Here is a 20,552-nt window from a genome sequence, read left to right as displayed (position 1 = left end):
CTCCCGTGTAGTAAAGACAACGCTGTACCTAGAGTGAGGAAACCTGGATTCAAATCCCAGCTCTGATATCTAGTCTAGATGTGTTAAACATCATTTTCCTCATTTGCAAAATAGGAATGATGATAGTACTTGTCTTACCTTCCTTAAAGGGAATGGTTTTGGGAAGAAGGATCTTTGTAAATCTTCACAGTGCGGTGTAAACGGAGTTATTGTTTGCTCAGGCCAGGATTTTCTTTGTCAAATTTCACTTGTTGAAAATCTGTACATGCTTAAAAATGCACTTCAATGCCATGTCTCCAATGCCACCTTCCTCAAGTAATCTAGATAGAAGTCATCTTCCTGAACTGGCATCTTTCTTTTGTACTTCCTTTGGAGTGAACTTTTAGGGGCTTTTGTGTATGTATCATATCTCCTCTACTACATTTTAAGTGCTTTAGGGATAGGAAAAGTGAATTATTCATCCTATTATCCTCAAAAATCTTCTACAAGGCCTGTCTCTTACTTGCGACTCGGTTGATTGGTTGCTGTCCTTTCCTAACAAGGACCAAAGTGATGTCATCGTGTTAGATAGAGTCCAGTTACATGACTACGGCTGATCAGACAAACACAAGCTTGAAATGCTTTACCACAGGTAGGGCACGTATATCATGTGAACATTTGGGTTGGATTCTCTAAATTTGTGCATCTTGAGTTTCTTTTGAGCTGCTTTAATTCTGCTTTATTCATCGTACACAACACCTTCTCTGATGAGGGCACGCCATGCTGGGAAGTCCTTTGCCAGCATCTCCTACTTTACTCAATGAATTTCAGACTTCTTAAGAGAGACCTTGAAAATGTTCTTGTATATCTTCTTCTGGCCGCCATGTGAACCCTGTCTGAGTTCTCTGTAAAATGGTCCTTTAGGCAAGCATACATTTGGCATTTGAACAACGTGGCTAGCCCTTCAGAGTTGCAATCTCTGCAGTAGAATTTTGATGCTTGGCAGTTTAGTTCAACAAAGGACCTCAGTGTCTGGAATGTTATCCTACTGGATTATCTTCAGAATCTTACCAAGACAACTCAGATGTCTTGGGAGGTTTTGTGGAGTAAGTGAATCTTTTAATTTTTATTTTAGTTTATTTTTTATCCTGAACTTATTAAGAAGCATATATTTTCATAAAAAATAACTAGCATTTAAAATCCATGAAGTACTTTACAAATATTATCTCATTCCATCTTCACAACAACAGTGTTACTATTAACCTCATTTTACAAATAAGACAACTGAGGCAGTAGGGTTAAATGACTTACCCAAGGTCACAAGCTATTATGTATCTAAGAAAGGATTTGAACCCAGGTGCAGGCTCCACATCTAGTACTCTATCCACTGTTATGCAAACTATGAATTTCTTTTAAATTCAATTTAGTTTTTTAAGTATGTATTAAATTTAATATTAATGGGTCCCCTTCTGAACATGTTTTCCTTTGTATTTTTTTCAAGTTTTATTGATACCCTTTTCTTTACTGCATCTCTGTTCCTAGTCACTAATTCCCCCTAGAAGCTCATTGTCCCGCCTCCCCAGTTAAAAAAAATAAGCTTAGTCAAAGAAAACCAATCAGCATAATGGCCATCTCTGGAAATGTGTCTCATTCAGGAAATGAAATTTAGGGAATCATTTGAATTACAATAGAGAGTCTGGATTAGTAAAACAAATAAAAAGAGATTTCTCCAGAACTACGGTGATATGTTGAAGCAGATTCAGAGGTGGAATGCTTTAACCAATGATAATAGAATAGATTTGCCAGAAATCCATCTGTGAATTGGGTGGAATGAGCTGAGATATAAGAGAGAGAAATAAAATTTTAAAAAAATATGTAATACTCTGGAGAAGCATTAAATCAGGATCCTTGGATGGAATCATTAGAATAGTAGTGGTCACGCCATTCATTGACAAGTTACTAATGCAGAAAGTGACTACAATTGTGGCATGAATTAGAAGAGGACATGGCCAAAGGGAGAGAGAGAGATGGGGGGGGGGGGGGGGGGAGACCGACAGACAGACAGAGAAAGAGACAGAGACAGAGAGAGGGGGAGAGAGGTGGGGAGAGAGACAAAGCGGGGAGTAGGAGGGGGGAGAGAGAGAGAGAGAGAGAGATCTAAAAAAAATAAATTTGCAGTAGTCTATCCAAGAGACGATAATCAGGGTCCACCAGTTGCAGTAGGGGAACAGAGAAAGAAATGCACGTACAGAGTTATGTCGAGAAAGAAGCACCAGAATTTTACAACCTGCTCAAAGGAAGAATCAGAACTCAATCTAAAATGGAGGAATTTTCATGCAGAGCTGAACTTAATATTTTCAAAACATTAGAAAAGAAAAAGAATTAGTTCTCACTTGGGATTTACAAGACCATGTTTTAATTCCAACTCAAGGCCTTGGGAATCCCAAGCAGGAAATAATTCAAGAACAACTTTAGAACAAAGTAAAATCCTGTTCAGAATAGAATTTGATTGTTCAGATACGTACAAACACACACACACACACAAAACTATGTCTTAATGAGATATAGGTTGCTGTAAATAGATATGTATGTATATACATATGTACATACACATATAGCATATATATGTGTGTGTATATATACTTATATATATATATATTTCTAAAACATTGTGAGTTTTGAAATCACTTGAAAATTAATAGGCATCCAAAGAGCATATGTCCACAGCAATGCAGTAGTTTAGGAAGTGGACAGGCAGTAAGACCAGCAAATACAAGGCACCACTAAAAATGAGTCCTTGAAACTTGAGGCAGCTGGCATTTCAGACAGGAAGTTTCTTAAATACTTAGAGGTTTAAAGTTGCCACTCGTTTTTATAGTCGGCTTGTATGTGGTGCCTAGTATCTGCCATTCTGATTGGTTGTCTAATTTCAGCCCCCTCCTTCCTTTGATCTCTGTCACTTGTGCCTTGCTCAGCTCATAACTACCCATTTCTGACCTATTTTCTCACCTTTGGTGTACAACTCCTTATGCAAAGCACCTACACAGATTCATATTTTACTTTTACTGATACAATGGTGTTTTTAAATTAAGGAATTACTTTGTTGAAAATTGGGAAATATTCTGTTATATATCCCATATATGTATATATATATTCATAAGCATATTTACATACGCATATATGAATATATGGTGCTAATTCATCATTTGGCCACCAACTTGCAGCAATTCTGACCTCTGTAAACAATTGGCAAAACCTGATTGCTTTTCTCATAGTGGCAGGTGAAATATTCCTTCTTTCATTAATATTAAACTGTTACAGGTAGTTTTTCTATAAGAAAAGTTTTGCATTAAATATTTAAAGAAAGGGCCAGTGCACAGAATGTGTCTCAACTCCTTCCATGTTTGATTGCACATCTCCACAAATTGATTAGAAATGCATTTTTATCTTGCATCTCGGAAAGCTGCAAGTTCAGTTATGAGAAGTCGTTCTTACTTCCAGTGCTCCTAAATGTGTCATTCAGATCTTTATCCAGATTCTGAATCTTTTTTACTGAGACTCTCTGGTCTGGGTTCTTGACCCCTTGTCACTCAGACCTGTGACCTGACTTTGTTTCCTTCTCTAGTAGAAGTTCCTGACTTAAGTTAACTGACTTCTCTGGAATCTTGCTAATGTTTGTGTAAATCATCAATATCTGTCTGTTCCTCTGTCTTCACTAAAAACACTTGGATTGTCCATTGGCCTGAGTCGCACAGGTAGGCCTGACCTACCTACCTGCACACACCCTGTCTAACCAGTCTCTTTTCCTAGACAGCTCTGCCCTGTTACAGCACAGGTCTTAGTGTGACGATTCATGTTTTTATAGAAACTCTATGTTTTTCTTTACCAGTTTGCAATTTGGAAAGTACCACTATACCTTGCCACATGTTGCCTAAAGAGGAATTGAAGATGGTAAAGTTAACCAGTAGTTGCTTGCAAAAAAAAAAAAATTTAAATATGGAATTATAAAAATATGCAACTTATTTTTGATGACTCAGATGAGATATATGAGAATACCTCAAACATAATGCCTCCTAGTTATGTCTGTTGCTATGGTGAGCTGGGAGGAGTGTATTTCACAAGTATTCACCTGACTAAAGTAAATGAATTCTTATACAGCACAAAGTGTTGCCCTGGAAATTTTCATTTATCTCAAAGGAGTGAACACTTTTCTTCCAGAAGATGTTTTACATGCTCTAAGGGATATATTTATTCTCGGGTCTCCTCCACAGTCATTGCTGAAATAAGTGAACTAAATAGTCATAGATTTTATCAGGAAGAGCATGTTGCTGCGTGGAATGACAAAGATACGCATTTCCTCCTATGTATACTGTGTATTATTAATACCATGTTGGAATTACTTCCTTCATTTTTAAAGTTGAGTGTGAGGAAATGGCTTATATTTCCTGTTTTGATAAACTAATAGAATTCTGTGAGGTACCTTGTTCCCAACTTGGCTCTCTTTTCTCTTGGCTTCTTAGTTGGATTAAAGGGATAATTCTAGAAGGTATGGCTTCACTGCACATTTATGGAAGTCAATGGTGTGTGTGGATCTTTTTACATTCAATTACATTAATTTTACATTAAATAGGAAAAAATGCTCACAGTCTGTTTTTTAAAGTTTACCTCATATGTCAATTAGAATAGGTTATTTAGCAATACTATTTATAGAAACTTTGGGTTAGGAAGTTATGGGGAAGTTCCAGTGTCAAAATCTGTAAAACTTCTTTAGAGAATCGCCTTTTGTTGGCTAGAGGTGTATTGGCATAAAAAAGACTGCCTTGGGACAAGAAGTTTCTTGGAATTAGTAGAGGACAGAATATTCTTTGTTTCAGGACAGATGAATTTTGTTCTGGTATTCTCATATAAATTTGATTGTGTCACGCTCATTTTTTATGCATGGAGTTCAGAGCCATCACTAGCCATTTTTTTTTCATTCATGAGCTTAATATACATTTGAAACTATATCATCACCAGCAGAAAAGTTTAACATCAATGGGTTTATTCTCCTCTACATTACAAATGTATAATTCTAATTGATATTAATAGGAATTAGCATCCAGAAAGGAAGTACATTTTAGTGTTGCTGATTGACTTGGAAACTATTACTATAACCTGCTTTATAATGTCATAAGCATACAGGATAAGATTTGGAAGAACTTTGACGGCCCATTCTCTATATTTTAGGATAGAAAGCAAGGTATCAGAGCTTTAGAGAGTTTACTCCACAGGTTTTCACAGCAGAAAGGGGTCCCAAAAGGAAAAAATGGCATCCTTTTCCCTGTATGACAATATAGCATGGCTATACTGTGGCAATATGAAACCATGCTGGATTTCTGAAAGAGGAATGAGGGCCAGCAGCATATGTGAGGAGATCCCCTTCTACTCTTGCAGCTGCTACCCCTGATCCCTACTCTGACACGTTATGGTCCCACATTTAAAGTGGCATAGCAAAGCTCTTTTGCTGGCAGGCATAGAGGCCGTGGGATCTAGGGAAGTAATTCTCCTTTGGAATAAGTTTTATGCCAAGTTCATGTGCAAATTCAAGGAGGTAATGTGGAAAGGGGCAGATGGGAAATCTTCCCCACTCTGCTTGAAAGAGCAGATGTTTGCTATTTTCCTAAGAATGAGAGACTAGAAGAAACCATACCAGTGATCCAGATTCTAAACTCTACAATGAGTTTAAGGTCTGTGTGAAAAGATGCATTTTACTCTTTTAATTTCATGATGCCAAGATTCACTTAGAACTCCAGGAGCAGGATTCCCACACACAAATTCAACCAAGAAATTCTTTGTCCAATTTCATCCCAGTTTGCACCTGGGAGCTAATGTCTTCTACAAGCTGGTCAAGCAAGAAATCATCACATATTTAGAACAAATACCTCTTCTATAGTTAGTTGCCAGTTGGCTGTGAAGGTATCCAAGTCATATCTCATTCTTGGCATTAAAAAAAGAAAAGCCCAGAAACACTGATTTACTAGCTCAGGACAGGATTAAATACAATTTAGGAGGAACGGAATGGGGAAGTGTTGAGAAGAAAGCAAAGATCATAAAATCATAGACCTAGAGCTGGAAAAGATACCAGGAGACCATCGAAGTTGACCCCCTCATTGTTTGCTGTTGCTGTGGTTCAGTCGTTTCAGTCATGTCTGACTCTTTGTGACTCTATTTGGAGTTTTCTTGGCAAAGCTACTAGAGTAATTTGCCATTCCCTTCTCCAGCTCATTTTGCAGATGAGGAAACTGAGGCAAACGGGATTAAGTGACTTGCCCAGTAAGTGTCTGAAGTCAGATTTGAACTCAGGAAAATGAATCTTCCTGACTCCAGACCCAGCCCTCTATCTACTGTGCTACCTATGACTAAACTGAGGTACACAGATTGACTTGCTCAAGATCCCACAGATAATAAAAGACAGAGATGATGTTTGAACCCCTGTTATATGACTATAAATCTAATGCTCTCATCTCTGTATCATACTCCCACACACCATTTTCTACAATCTGCCTTGAAGACTTTTTTAATCACTCTGTATTTATCGGCATGCTCACAGACTACAAAATCAATAGCTTCAGTGGGGTATCCCTGAACTAGTCTGAACCACAGTGAGGAAAAACCCTCATGCAGATAGACAATCCACGTCCCCTGAGGCTACTCAAGGACTGACATGGAGTAAAGAGATTGAGTTAAGATTTGGGACTAAGTCTAAAGTCTGTGTGAAGAGATGTATTATTTACTTTTTTAATCTCACGATGCCAAAATTCAGTTAGAGCTCCAGGGGTAGGATTCTCACATACAAATTCAACCAAGAAATCCTTTGTCCAATTCATCCTAGTTTACACCTGGGAGCTACTGTCTTGTACAAGCTAGTCAAGCAAGAAATTATCACATATTTATAGCAAATACATCTTATGTAGTTAGTTAAAAGTTGGCAACTAGGGACTAGCCCTAGACATGTAACTCATTAAACAGATGTGTGAAACATTATATTTTGCTCCTTTAAAAAGTATTGCTTTTTCTCAGACCATTTTGTCACTGATATTTGTCCCTTTTCCTCCACTACAACTTCCACCATGTTGGTTTAGTCCCCAAACAATTCAAGTGCTGATTACCAAAGTAGACTCCTAATTTTCCTGACACTGATCTCTCAGATTGTACTTCTTAAACTACCTCAGTCTTTTATCATCTAACCTTCTCTCAGATAAAAATACCTAGAACTTTGGATTACTTCCACCATCGGACTCCTCTTTTCCTACACATATGCCGCTGAATGGATAGAGGAAGTCACAACCCTCTTGAATGGATACATTATAAATTCATTATACAATTTCAACTGAATCCTTACTACAAGGCAATCCTTTTATTCTTCCCTACATTATTTCCCAACTTTCCACAAAAGCTTTTTTAAACTTTCTTTCATCAAGCCTCCCACATTTCCTCTCCCTCACCCAAACCCACCTTTTACTTTATGAAAAAAATAAAATCATTCAATGTGAGCCCCTTCCTTTCTCCTTCTCTTCAACTCAAAATCTCTTTATATTATCCCCCACTATATTCTTCTTTCCACTGGTCTTTAATATTGGGGTAGCCCCTCTACGTACCAAAGCACCTCTCCTTGTCCTCTGCATGTGCCTTTGATATCATCCCTTTCCATCTTCTCTGACAGATTTTAAATTTCAATCATCTCCTGTCCTTTGAATTTTCAACCTCTCCAAATCAACTGGTCCCTTCCCTACTGCCTTCAAACATACCCAAGTATCCTCCATCCTTAAAAATAAAAACCTTTACTAGACCCTGCTATCATCTCAAAGAAAGGAATTTCCAAGTTCAGGCTCAGAGGTGGTATACTTGTGGAGAACATAATATCTAAGATGTGACTATCCCTGTGGGTGGCTGAGGTGAGGTAAAGATCTAGGTCACTGACACTGAGGAAGTGAGAGAGCGATTGGTTTGAGGTCATATCCTGAATCCAGGCTTTTGCACAGACTGTGCCTCATGCTTGGAATGGACTCTGCCAAATCGTCTCCTTCAAGGTTCAGCCCAAATGCTACCTCCTCCCTTATCCCATCGCCATTAGGATATAAATTCCTCATTCCTTTTCCTTTTGTCACCAGTAGACATTTTTATTTCAGAAGCTGCTCTGACTGATTTGTATTACCCTTTTAAGGTTACTGAAAAACACATAATCGCATAATTTCATTGATAGAAGGAATTGTTTCATTCCTTGTACTTACATTCCCAGAGCCTTGCACACTTCTTGGCACATGGTAGGCATTTAATATTTACTAACTGAATGATCATTTTGTGTCAGTTTTGCTTCATTCCCTATCATCAGTTGAATGTAAATTCCTTCAGGGTAGGGAATAGTCCATTTTTGTCATTGTAACCCCATTGCCTAGCAGGTGTTTGGCACGTGGTAGCTACATAGTAAGTTATTTTTGAATAAATGACAACATATATATTGCCAGCACTCAATATAGGGGTAAGAGTTAGGATAGAGAGGAAGGCTGTGATTCAGGTTCTGAACTCCTTAAGGAAGGGAGGGACCTCTCGGCTGGTAGATTGCTATTACAGCATCATGACCAAGGTGATATCAACAGAGTAAGCCTCAGAAGAGGATGGCATCAGAAGGGTCTGACGGTGCCCGTGACAGGACAAGGAATATGGTTACTCTTTCTTTTGCCCACATTTATTGGGGCATGAGCAAAGAAGCACTAGTACTGAAGATGGTAGCCAGGTAAGTGATGCCTTTTCACGGGAGCTAAGCCTCTTTGAGTATGAAGAGATGAAAGATGTGACGGGAAGGAAGGAAAGAAGGAAGGGCGATTTCTAAAAGATATAGTGGAGCTTAATTTGGGGAAATAGGACAGAGGAGCTGGCTGGAGAATCAGTGACTGGGAGTATAACAGTTGGATAAAAATACATAGCAGACTTGAATTGCTGTTATAAGAGGAAGAGGAGGAACTTATTTGCTAGCAATAAGATAGATGGAGTACTTGTTAAAAGGAGGCCCACAAGCTCTAGGAGGTGGTAGAGAAAAATACCCAGGATCCCTCACAGAACTCACTATTCTGGTCCAGTTTTTCAGCTTCTCTTTTCCCAGCCTTCTTCTGTTTAGTCAAGGTCTTACACATTAAAGATGAGCAGCCTTAGTGGTCCTTTATTTGTAGGGAAAGATTCGAGATTCTTGGCTCAAGAATACCTTACTTTTAAAACTAACTGAATCTTCCTAGATTTCCTTTTTGTTTTCAATAGACATTTGCATTTTGGGAAGCCACTCCTGGCTGACTTCCACTACCCACTTAAAATTACTTAAGACCACGTAGTTATATATAAATATTGGAACTTCGGCATTTGTTTCATCTGGTAGGTGAGCTAGAGCACTACAATTTCCTCAAAGGAAAGGGAGGACTACATGCATTGTCCATTTATTATCTCTCACTCTTTCATCATAACCAGTCCACTTCCCTTTCTGGACCTACATATGTAATAGTCTTTTATAAAAAGTTTCAAAGAGTCATATTTAGGCTTGATGAAAGAAGAGACATCCTAACAATTAGATTCATCAACATTCAAAGAAATGCTTCAAGAGGTAATGAGTTCTCTCTCACTTTTTTTTAGTTTTTAGCCTATTTTATTTTTCTTCAGTTATATGTTAAAACAATTTTTAATATTTTTTTAAAGTTTTTAGTTAAAAATTCTGTCCCTCTTCCCTCCTTTCCCTCCCCTCTCCTTGAGGCAGTAAGCAATCAGATATGGGTTATACATGTGCAACCACATAAAATGTTAGTCATTTTGTACGAGAAAATTCAAATAGAAGAAAAAGAATGAAAAAAAGTCAAAAATAGCATACTTCCATCTGTATTCAAACAGTATCATTTCTTTCTCTGGAAGCAGATAGCATGCTTCGTCATTACATCTTTGGGGTTGTCTTGGGTCATTGAGTTACTGAGAATAGCTAAATCATTCAAAGTTCTTCATTGTACAATATTGCTGTTACTGTTTACAACATTCTCCTGCTTTGCATCAGTTCATATAAGTCTTTGCAGATATTTTCTCATTTTCACATAAAGACTATAAGACCATTTGCCATGCATATTGTAGAGGGGATTCTAACTCAGGCAGGGTATGGTCTCCATGGACTTAGAAGATGCCCCAATTCTTGGATTCTTTGGTTCATCGAAAGTCTGATTTTTCTCCGTCAGACTAAACCCTTCCCTGAAATCTATTATCAATAAATGCACTTGCATCTGCTTCTTGGTCTTCTTTGGTCTTCTAACATTTGCTTCTTAGTCAACTTTGAAATTTTAAAGACGAAAATCACCTATAAGAAGCTTGCTTCTCCAAGGGTGAAGGTTCTGCTGCTGTTCCTGATGACAGTGAATCATTTATATTTCGTATCTATTTACTATCCTTCTAATGTTATCTGTTGACACTTAGGATGTTCTGGTTTAGCTGAATCTCTTGCTTAGCTCTTTGGAGGCTCTTTTTCCCCACTTTGGCTGATTTTGCTGTGTTTTGAAGTCATAGGGCTTGTATTTTGCAAATTAGCTTTCTAGTCATCTAGCTCCATCAGACGACAGAGCAGGTAGAATTTGTGATGAAATTTGGTATATATACACACTCTGCCCATTTGCACATGGATAAGCTGTTGTTAGCCATCCTTGGAAAGCCAGAAATTCCAAGAACGCTTTCCAAAATGAGGAAATGATAGTCTTATGCAAAATGTGGTCTGAGACCGCATGAGCAGTCTGGAGGACACTAAGTAAACTTCATATAGGAATAAAATGAAATAAGTCATTTTGGTCATAAAGTTAGTGATCATCAGAAAACCAGACAGATACATGTGTTTTTGCTGTTGAGTCATATCCAACTCTTCATGACCCTAGTTGGAGTTTTCTTCGCAGCGATATTAGAGTGGTTTGCCATTTCTTTCTCCAGCTCATTTTACAGATGAGGAAACTGAGGCTAACCAAGTTAAGTGCCTTACCCAGAGTCACACAGCTAGTTAGTTTCTGAGGACAGATTTGAACTCACAAAGATGAGTCTTTGTGGTTCCAGGCCCAGCATTCTATCCACTGTGCTACCTAACTACTAGGTAGTTCCTAACCTTATTTTTTTAAGTAGTTATCAGAAAACTACTCCCTGATGCTAATAGAAAAATCATGATTTATTTCTCTTTTCTTCTGAAATTTATCCATTTTTACTTGGTTAAGATGAATCATAATTTTTTCCCTGTAACATAATTCACATTAGTTTAATTTTTTTGAAAGTAAGTCAAGTGTCTTCAATGTGTCAGAACAGGGGCTTGGTCAGTGTTAAATTTTCCAGGGTTTCCCAAAGGTTCCAGCTGCATGTAACAAAAGGAAATCCAAAAATATGGGCAGCTGGCATTAGAGACATCCAGCAATAAGCAACAGGCATCTGTCTTGGCAGGCAGATACATGAAAGTTGAGCACATTGTTGGGAGAGTATGACAGAAGACCATAGGCAAATATCAAGACAGAGAGACGGTGGATTTCAGGGACAACCGGTAGCAAGTAGCAGGGCTCCAGCCATGAGGATCAGAGTACGGGGCTTTGATTCAATGCCCCAAAAGAACTGATAGTGCCCTTCTCACTTTGTCTCTTGAAATCCTGCCCATCTTTTTAGAACAAATTGAAATGCTATCTCTCTGTGAAGCCCCTCTACTTTATTCAGAAGTAAACTTTTCTGTTCTTGGATGTTTAATAGTAATTTATATATCCTTTTGGGTTATGTTTAATTTATTAAACAAAATTCAGAGAACAGGTCCCTGTGTATAATAGGGTTGTGGGCGTCTAAAATCAACCACGCTAACTTGTACATCACCCACTGGCCTACTGCATGATTTGTTCCCATTTTTAAATTCATCATCCCCAATTCTAAGGTAACCCAGGATACATTTGGTTGCTTTTTAGTTGTTGCAATGTCACCATCTCTTTCAAATAATCAAGATTATCAGAAGACAAATAAGTCATTACAACAATGGTATGATAGTATCCTTAAAGGATGAGGTCTTCTTAATTATTTTATACACTAAAGCCTCCTCTGCCCTGATATACTCACACCTACTTAAATCTTTCAGTTATGGCCAAATACATTGAGGTCTAATCAAAAACCATCTGTGGACCATGGAACTCTCAAGTGGCAAGGTTCAAGAAGGGGCTTAGTAGAACCCCCTAGTGATATCACCTCTTTAATCATAGAGGCAAAGGTTATGGGAACTGAGAAAAATGTTCATTGGTAACCTTAGGCCAAAATAAGAAGGCAGGACCTCAAGAATCAGATGCCATAGAGAAGAAGGAACAGGAAGTAAACCTAATATATTCTATTTTGGAGGAGGAGGAGGAGGAGGAAATCTCTAAGGGCCATTATTCCTTTGCCCAACCAAAGATATTTAATTGAAACCAAATGGAAATAGGAGTCCCTCTAGCAATGAGAGGGAAAAGATCTCACAGGAAAAATGAGATGGTTAGCTCTAGAAAAATAGTTTTGTCAGCTGTACATTCTAAAGATGTAGGAAGGTCTGAGAATTTTAAATAGTAACTCCTTAAGAATTCAATATCAGTATTCATAAATAAAGCAGCCTTCCAAAATGAAATCTCTTTTACAAAATAGAAGAGGATGAAAATTGCATGAGGAAAAATATGAATTATTAGATAGACTATGATTTTCCAGAAACCAGTTTTTCTCTTAGAAACTCCACAAGTAATTGTTCCACAGAAATACCTACTATCACAAAATAGTTGAATTTCTACTGACCAGGAATGTCACCATAGCTGATGGACTGTTTTTCCAGACATGCCATACTTCAGGCCTGGAGTATGGCCCTTTTTCATTTCCTTCCAACCCCCCAAAAAACCTTTTTCTTCAAGTCCCAGCCCAAATGCCATCTCCTCCATAAAGCCTTCCCAGGGCCCCTCAGTTGAAAACAATATGTCCCTCCTTAAATGTAAGTTCTCCTTTGCTCTGTCACATTTTACTTTCTATGCAACTCAGCATGCTAGAGATTGTTTATTTGGGTTTTGTTTTTAATCTGTATGTTGCCAATTCCTATCACATAGTATACTCTTAATAAATGTATGTCAATCAGATATTCGATAAACATTTAATAAGCAGTTACTAAGAGCTAAATGCTGCAGATACAAAGGAGGTCAAAAGTGCTAACAAGTCAGTAGATACTGGGAACCCCATTACAGTTTCTACAGACATAGTAGGTCCCTTTCCCAAGTTTACTTACAAAGGGGGAAAAAATTTCTCATTGTGATGGACTGCAACACGAGATACCAAGAAGCAGTATCACTGGCCTCCATTGTTGCCCAAAGAATGGCCAAAACTAATAAATATATTTAATTTTTTATTTTAATTTTCCATCTGAGATCCTGCATCTAATAGTACAAACTTACATACAGAAGCAACAAAGTGTCCATGGAAATGCAAGGGTTATAACAATCTCAGGACTAGAGCTTATCCACTTCAGTGCTTCCAGTAGACAGAAAGATTTGATTGTGGTTTAGTTCTGTTTCATAAATATGGATTGCGTGCCTGTTCTACATAAGGCTATGTCATGCTCCTAAGATGCAACTTTGAAATGAATGATTAAGATGGGGATAAGCATCTCAGTAACTGAAATATGTTATCGCATATACCATTTCCAATTAGTGAGGTCCACTCGGAATTCAGTCTTCTTAGCATCTGAAGATATGTACCAAAAAAAGGAGGAAAGTTCTTTTAATTGTAATCAGAGAGGTCTGAGAAACAAATTTTGCAGATCAAAGAAGCACAGTGGTGAATTAACCATGTACAAGGTGTCCCAAAAGTCTTAGTGCAGTGTTATGCTATTAAAGTTCAAGATAACCTGGATTAAGCATAAGAGAGAAACTGAGTGAATTAAATCTTTTAGATCAAGAACACTTCGTAAAATCACAAGTGAGCCAGAAATTCTTTTATGATAAAAAAAATCACTATACTATTTTTCTTTGTGCCTCTCTGTGTGTATACTTATATGTGTATATATGTATATACATGTATATATGCCTGTATATATTTCAATGTCCATGGTATATGTCATATTGCCATATACCATATTGTCCGTGTAGTTTATTTCTTTCACCACTAGATGACCACTGTGCATTGGTAGCTTTCAATCAGACCACTTCATTCTACACAAAGTGTATTTTTATAAAGAATTTTTAATGGACAAGAGTTGTTGACTAATGAAATGTAAACCTACATCTAAAAACTAATTAGTATATTCATAAAATGCCATTCAGAGAAATTTCATTTAACAAAATTAGACGCTCTCTTCTCAGAAGAGCATTCTTTCTAGATCTTTTAAACTAGTTTACTAATTTTCATTGAAATTTATGTAAATAATATATAGTAATCTATGTGTGCAGGCTAGGCTTTTGGAGAGCATCCCTTGACCCAGATCAGTTTCATACTTGCTCTGTGGCTAAGCCTTAAATTTATCACTTGTATAACGCATGTACATCATTTGTATGATTCTTTGTCATTCCTATTATGTCTCCCTCTTCTCAGTATCTCATTTAAAATTTAATTGTAAAACATGTAAAACTCAAGGATTACTTTTTGTCTTCATGACCCGTCTTTTCAAGAAGGTGGTAAAAGCCTAATGAAAACTAGCACTACCTAGTATATGTGTTGGCAAGTTTAACTGCTCTGTTTAAAAGACAACAGAAATTTCAAGGTTTGAGGGAAGCTGGCAGACACATTGGGTCTTCACCTTGGAAAAGCAGAAATGTTAGAAGGATATTGGAAAATCTATCTTAAATAAGACAAATACAAACAGACCTGTTCTTTACTTAATAAGGAAAGTCAGGAAAAATTGTTAGACAGATGGTCAGCAATTTCTATAATCATGTTCTCTCATCATGGTTCTCCAGGATGCCAATTACCAGCTAGATCATAAAAGTTTCTTAAAGGTAACTCTTTGCCAGTGATTGTGTGATTAGATGTGCCACTCCCACTGGCTGACCCTCTGGTCTACCACATGATTACTGTGTGTTTATCAAGCTTGAAAGTCATTTAAGCTGCAATCCAAGTAATATCTATTCCTCCCAACAGTCCTTGCCTTTGCCCCTGGGTAACTTGACCTATATATTTGTGTGTAGTGTGTTCCTAGGCAGGGCAGAATTTCTCTGGTTGAACACTTGTTATTAAAATGGAAAACCCAGCAATGTAAGGATTTTCTCACATTTGTTACTACAAATCACTGGTTTCATATGACACAATTTTTTTTTCCTATGTTCACCATAATGTATATAGATGAAACCCTACAATTTAAATTGAACAGATAGTGATAGTTTCCCAAACAAGTGCCTTCTAGAAGAGAAGTGGGAAATACCATTCTTATCTCGATGTAATAACAGGATGGAAGATGACTAGAAAACTCTGAATAAAATCGGTTTGTTTAGTTCCCTAAGAGGTCGTAGAATTATAGGGTGCTAGAGTTAGAAGGGACAAACTCTGGACCCAAGTATGAACCCCCTCTACCACAAGACTAACAAGGAATCATCCTTCCTGTACTTGAAAAGTTGCATTTATCCACTAAAATTTGGTTCAGTACAAAAGAAGACAGAAGAAGTGATTAAGTTCCCACATTGGTGGAGAGTCTTCTAGATCCATTTGGAGTCCTCTCCTCTTAGTTCCCCATTTAGCGTTCATTCTGTGACACCATGTAGATAGCCATGCTATCTCAGCAGAGAAAGTATTATAAGACCTTTCCACAAGCTCATTCTTTAGAGAAATGACCAAATTCTGAAGCAGTTATTGATTCCTTGTTGACTCGCTCCTAGAAGAATGCCAAATGGAACCATCACAATATCCCAAGAATATTTCATTTCAACTGCTACCTTATGAGGGGTAGAGACGTGGGCCTGGAAGTCAATGGTCTTAACATACTTTGAAGACTTAGAGTATGATCCCATTGTCAGACTGTGGTTTGTTTGTTTGGGTTTTTTTTTGTTGTTGTTGCTATTGGGACTCGAGTTAAATGCAGAGAGACTAATCACCAAGAGGTTGCCCAAATGATGAAGTTTGCAATGGTAGCAACTCATGAAGTATGGCGGTGTTGTAATATGCATCAATAGATGCAGTGAAGTCACTCTTACAAGGTATTCAAGTGTAAAATAGCTTACAATCATGCCACAGTACGTTATTTGTAAAATAGTGGTATTTCCTTCTTGACACCCAGTTAATGTTTTACCCTTGTACCTGGGAAACTCACTTGTTTCTTTTCAAAGACTGATAAATAGCTTATTAAGTGAACTAGAGTTATTTGCCAGAGAATATATAGATAACACATTTGGAATGGTCCACCTTGGAAGGGAGGAGGTTCTCCCTTACTAGAGTCTTCAGACAAAGGTTAAAAGACCACTTATGTGAGAAGTTTTAGAAAGGGCTTTTGATCTGGGTAGGTCTCAGATTCCTTCTAGGTCTGTGATTCTGCAATTTAATCGGAATGTCAAATACCTAAGCTATCTCATGCATGCGTTGGTGTTAAATATAATCCTTAATGCAGCTGTGCTTAAAGAGAAGAATTCCTATTTAGACTCCCAGAAGGTAAACATTCAGTATACAAACTATAAAATAGTTAAGTATTGGAAAGAGGAAGCAGGGGATAAATAAATCTTTGAGGAAAAGATTGAAACTGTCATAGAATGACAAATTTCTGTAAACAAGAACCAAATCAGATCAGATAGCGCATTTTGCTAGGTTTGTTCTATATTTTGGAATTAAAGCCATCTCCATTTGAAAAGCCTTGGGCTTTCCAAGATTTTTCATGAGAACATTTGATATATCAGATCCTGGAGTAGATGAAGTGTTATTATAAGAAAAGGAAAATAGAAAACATCCTGTGAGGTATCTAAGCAGAAAACTATTACCAAAGGAAAGGAATTTGTCATCTCTGCAAAAATTTTGAACTATTATTTGGACCTTAGATAAACTAAGGCCGTGTGTTTTTGGCCCAAAGTTTATTGGCCACCAAGCTGTAGTATAGATAGAGACAATACAAAACAAAATTTGTTGTGGAGACTACAGGATTTCCAGACATTCAGCATATGCCTGGGAGTGAAACTGTCCTGGCATACACGCTATCATGAAAACCACACAGAAGATTTTGACTATGGAACCCATGAGAGGCAATGTGGTGTAATGGAAGGAGAGCTGAATTTGATGTGAAAAGATCTGAGTTTGAGTCAAACTACTGACGTGTCTCAACCCCTTGAGCCTCAATGTCCTTATCTGTAAATATAGGATCATAATTGCACTGCCTTTGTACTGCTATGGGATCATAACTGTAGTGGGGTTATTGTACAGTTTGTAAACCATAAAATGTCCTATAAAGATGAGTAATTAGTTGAACATTGTGTCAGTGAATATCTTTAAAAGACTTTAGAGGAAAGAAGACGGAATAGTGAAGATTAGAATACATACCATCACTTCGCCAGATTCATTGTTTGAACTAATCAGGACCTACCTTTAATTGTAATAATACTCTTAGCACCATGCCATAGGATTACTGTAAGAGTCATTCATTTATTCATTCATTCAATGAACATGTATTGTGCAAGGCACTGTGTTAAGCACTGAGGATATACAAAAAAGACAGGACATTCCCTGCCCTCAAGGAATTTATAATCTAATGGGAGGGGGCAACATGCAAACAAATAGATACAAAGCAAGCTATGTACAGGATAGATAACAAATAATTAAAAGGGGGAACTTAGGAAGGCTTCCTGTAGAATGTGGGATTTTCGTGGGGACTTGAAGCCAGGGAGATCAGTATTCACTGACAATATGTGTAAAGTTCTTTGCCAACCTTTAAGCATTAGACATGTTGTCCGTGAAGACTTAGTGCCATTTTAAGCTTTAATAGCTAATAAGGTATCATTATTATCATTATACGTGATTCTTAAGCCTTTGGAGGACACCATGTATAACTGATCACTATTATTAATGATCCTGTTAGCATCCTGGTTTCTCAGTTTTTTTAAGGTCCTCAGCTCCTATGACCACCCCCTCCACGGTCCCTCAGTCACTCACAGGAATTTAGTCATTCTTTAAACTTCAGTGTTACCATGCTTGACCTCCTCGTTCATGAACTCTGAAATCCCCCAGTCTTACAACAGGCTTTCTGCTAACTCTCCTCATGAATCACACCTCCTGAACTGGCTCTTTGTCCTTCCCAGCATCATTTAGTATATGCGCATCAGGAATGATAATCACTGAAAGCTACAGCCCCAGTAATGCCTTCCAGGCTCATAAAGTCAGACTTAGAGCTGGAGGGGACTGAGAAATCCTTGAATCCAGTCAGTGAAACTCAGAGAGCCTGGGGGATTTAGTCCAGAGTCATGCAGCCCAAATCTTCCTGACTCCAAGGCCTGCTATAATAGCTCAGGGGATCACTCATTGATCCTGGCTCCTGGACAAATTGACCTATGTATTTACGTATTCCTAGACAGGACAGAATTCTTCTGTTGAGGTCTGTGTTTATTGGTAATTAAGAGAGAGAACCCAGGATTTAAGTTAGAGGACTACCATTCCTATAACTTAATTGAAATTCTCTTTCCAAGGTCACCAGGGACCATTTAATTGCCAAATCTGTTGGCTTTATCTTACTTGGCCTTCCTGAAGTATTTGTAGCTATTGACAGCCTTAGCCTTTATGACAAGAGCTTACCTGTCTGACCTCTCCTCAGTCTCCTCTGCTTGGCATTTCCTAAGTTTAAGTGTCCCCGAAGACGCTATCATTAGCTAGCCAATCTCATCACCTCCCTTGACTTCAATGATCATTCATGACTGGATGACTTGGAGATAATATAGTAAAGTCAGGAAGACCTGGATTTAAATTCCTTCTCAGACTTGTAGTAGTTTTGTAATCTAGAACAAATCCTTCAAGCTCTTGGAGCCTCAGTTTCCTCTTTTATAAAATGAGAAGGCGGCACTAGATGATCTCTAAGTTCCCTTTTAGATCTAAATCTATAATCCTATAATTTCTAATTGGTTAGCTACATGGTAGGTACAGTGAATAGTATGCTGGCCCTGAAGTCAGGAGGACCCAAGTCCAAATACTGATTTAGATGCTAGCCATGTGACCATGGCAAATCATTTAAGCTTATTTGCCTCAGTTTCCTCATCTGTAAAAATTGACTAGAAGAAAAAAATGACAGATGACTCTAATATCTTAATCACAAAAAACACCAAATGGGGTCACAAAGAGTCAGACATGATTGAAATGACTGAAAACAATATAATTTCTAAACTTACAAGTTTAGATCTAATATTTCCCCTGAGTTCCAGGGCCAGATTTCTAATTCCCTGCTACTTCTCTATTTGGATATTCAGCCGACACATCAAACTCAAAGTGTCCAAATCTGAAGTCATCCTTTCCTGGAGATCACTTCTGTTCTTGGCTTGTTTCCTTCTTTGCATGACACTACCACTTCTGAGTCATTCAAACTAGAAACCTCAGTATCCCATTCGAGACTTCATTTTTTCTCAGCCTTCTCATACATCCTATTCCTTGCACCTGGTAATAGCTCCCATATTAGCATTTCACCCCTCCACTCCTCCTTTCTCCTGTTACTGGTGTAATAGTCTCCCAATTGGTCCTCTTGCCTCCCATCTTTCTTCTATACAATCCATCTTTCATGATGCTCCCAAATTATTGTCTTAATGCTTGGGTCTGATCGTGTTATTCCATAACTCAGAATAATGAGTAAAAGCGATAAAATAGACCTTCCTTAGCCTAGCATTTAGGGGTCTTTCTCAGTCTGGCTCTAACTTATCTATTCAGCCTTATTTTATTCTAACTTTTCTTTGATTTCATCCTGTCTTCTCCTATCATTGAACATTTGGGCAGGCAGTTCCCATGCCTAAAATGCATTCCCCTTACCTTCCTCCTAGGTTTTAATTTTTGAAATCTTTCTCTCACTAAATTTATATGGGCTTCAATTTCCTCATCTGTAAAATTTAGGAATGAAATAAACTCACTGATGGTTCAAGTTCCTTCTAACTCTAAATCTATAATCCTGAGCTCCCCCTTTAAATTTAAAGCCTAGTTTTGGATATCACGTCCTCCGTGAAACCTACTGTTGATTCTTTCCCAACCTGTCCTTTCTCTCCTCTAATTCCATGATTCCTTTTCTGTGCCTCTTCTTTATGTTTCTTATACCATTCTTATCTGGGCAAATATCTTTATTCCTCTTATTTGATGTTAAGCTTCTCAAGGGCAGGGACTATGTCATTTTTTATTTTTATACTTCCAGTGCTGAGCACAGGAAGGTAGCTTAATAAGAATTTATTGAATTTAATAATTTTGTAATGTTTTGTGTTTCTGGGTTATCTATTAATAGATATATAGCTCTAAGATTCATTTTTGATGAGACATTTTTATGAAGTCATAATGAAGTGGTCAGACCAAGCTTTTCAAATAATAATAACAATCTATCAGAGAGTTTCAGAAATAAATTATTTTATTTATTTATTTTC

The 20,552-nt window shown here is 37.6% G+C and overlaps 1 protein-coding gene across 2 annotated transcripts in view; it reads left to right on the top strand.

Moving 5' to 3' along the window:
• COL4A2 (collagen type IV alpha 2 chain) overlaps window positions 1–20,552 on the top strand; it is a 287,494-nt gene that overhangs the window by 63,427 nt on the left and 203,515 nt on the right. The window lies entirely within an intron of this gene.

Source organism: Notamacropus eugenii, chromosome 6 (genome assembly GCF_028372415.1).
Source record: "Notamacropus eugenii isolate mMacEug1 chromosome 6, mMacEug1.pri_v2, whole genome shotgun sequence".
Taxonomy (NCBI): Eukaryota; Metazoa; Chordata; class Mammalia; order Diprotodontia; family Macropodidae; genus Notamacropus; species Notamacropus eugenii.
Note: the sequence above shows the minus strand (reverse complement) of the source record. Positions and strands in the feature narration are given on the sequence as shown.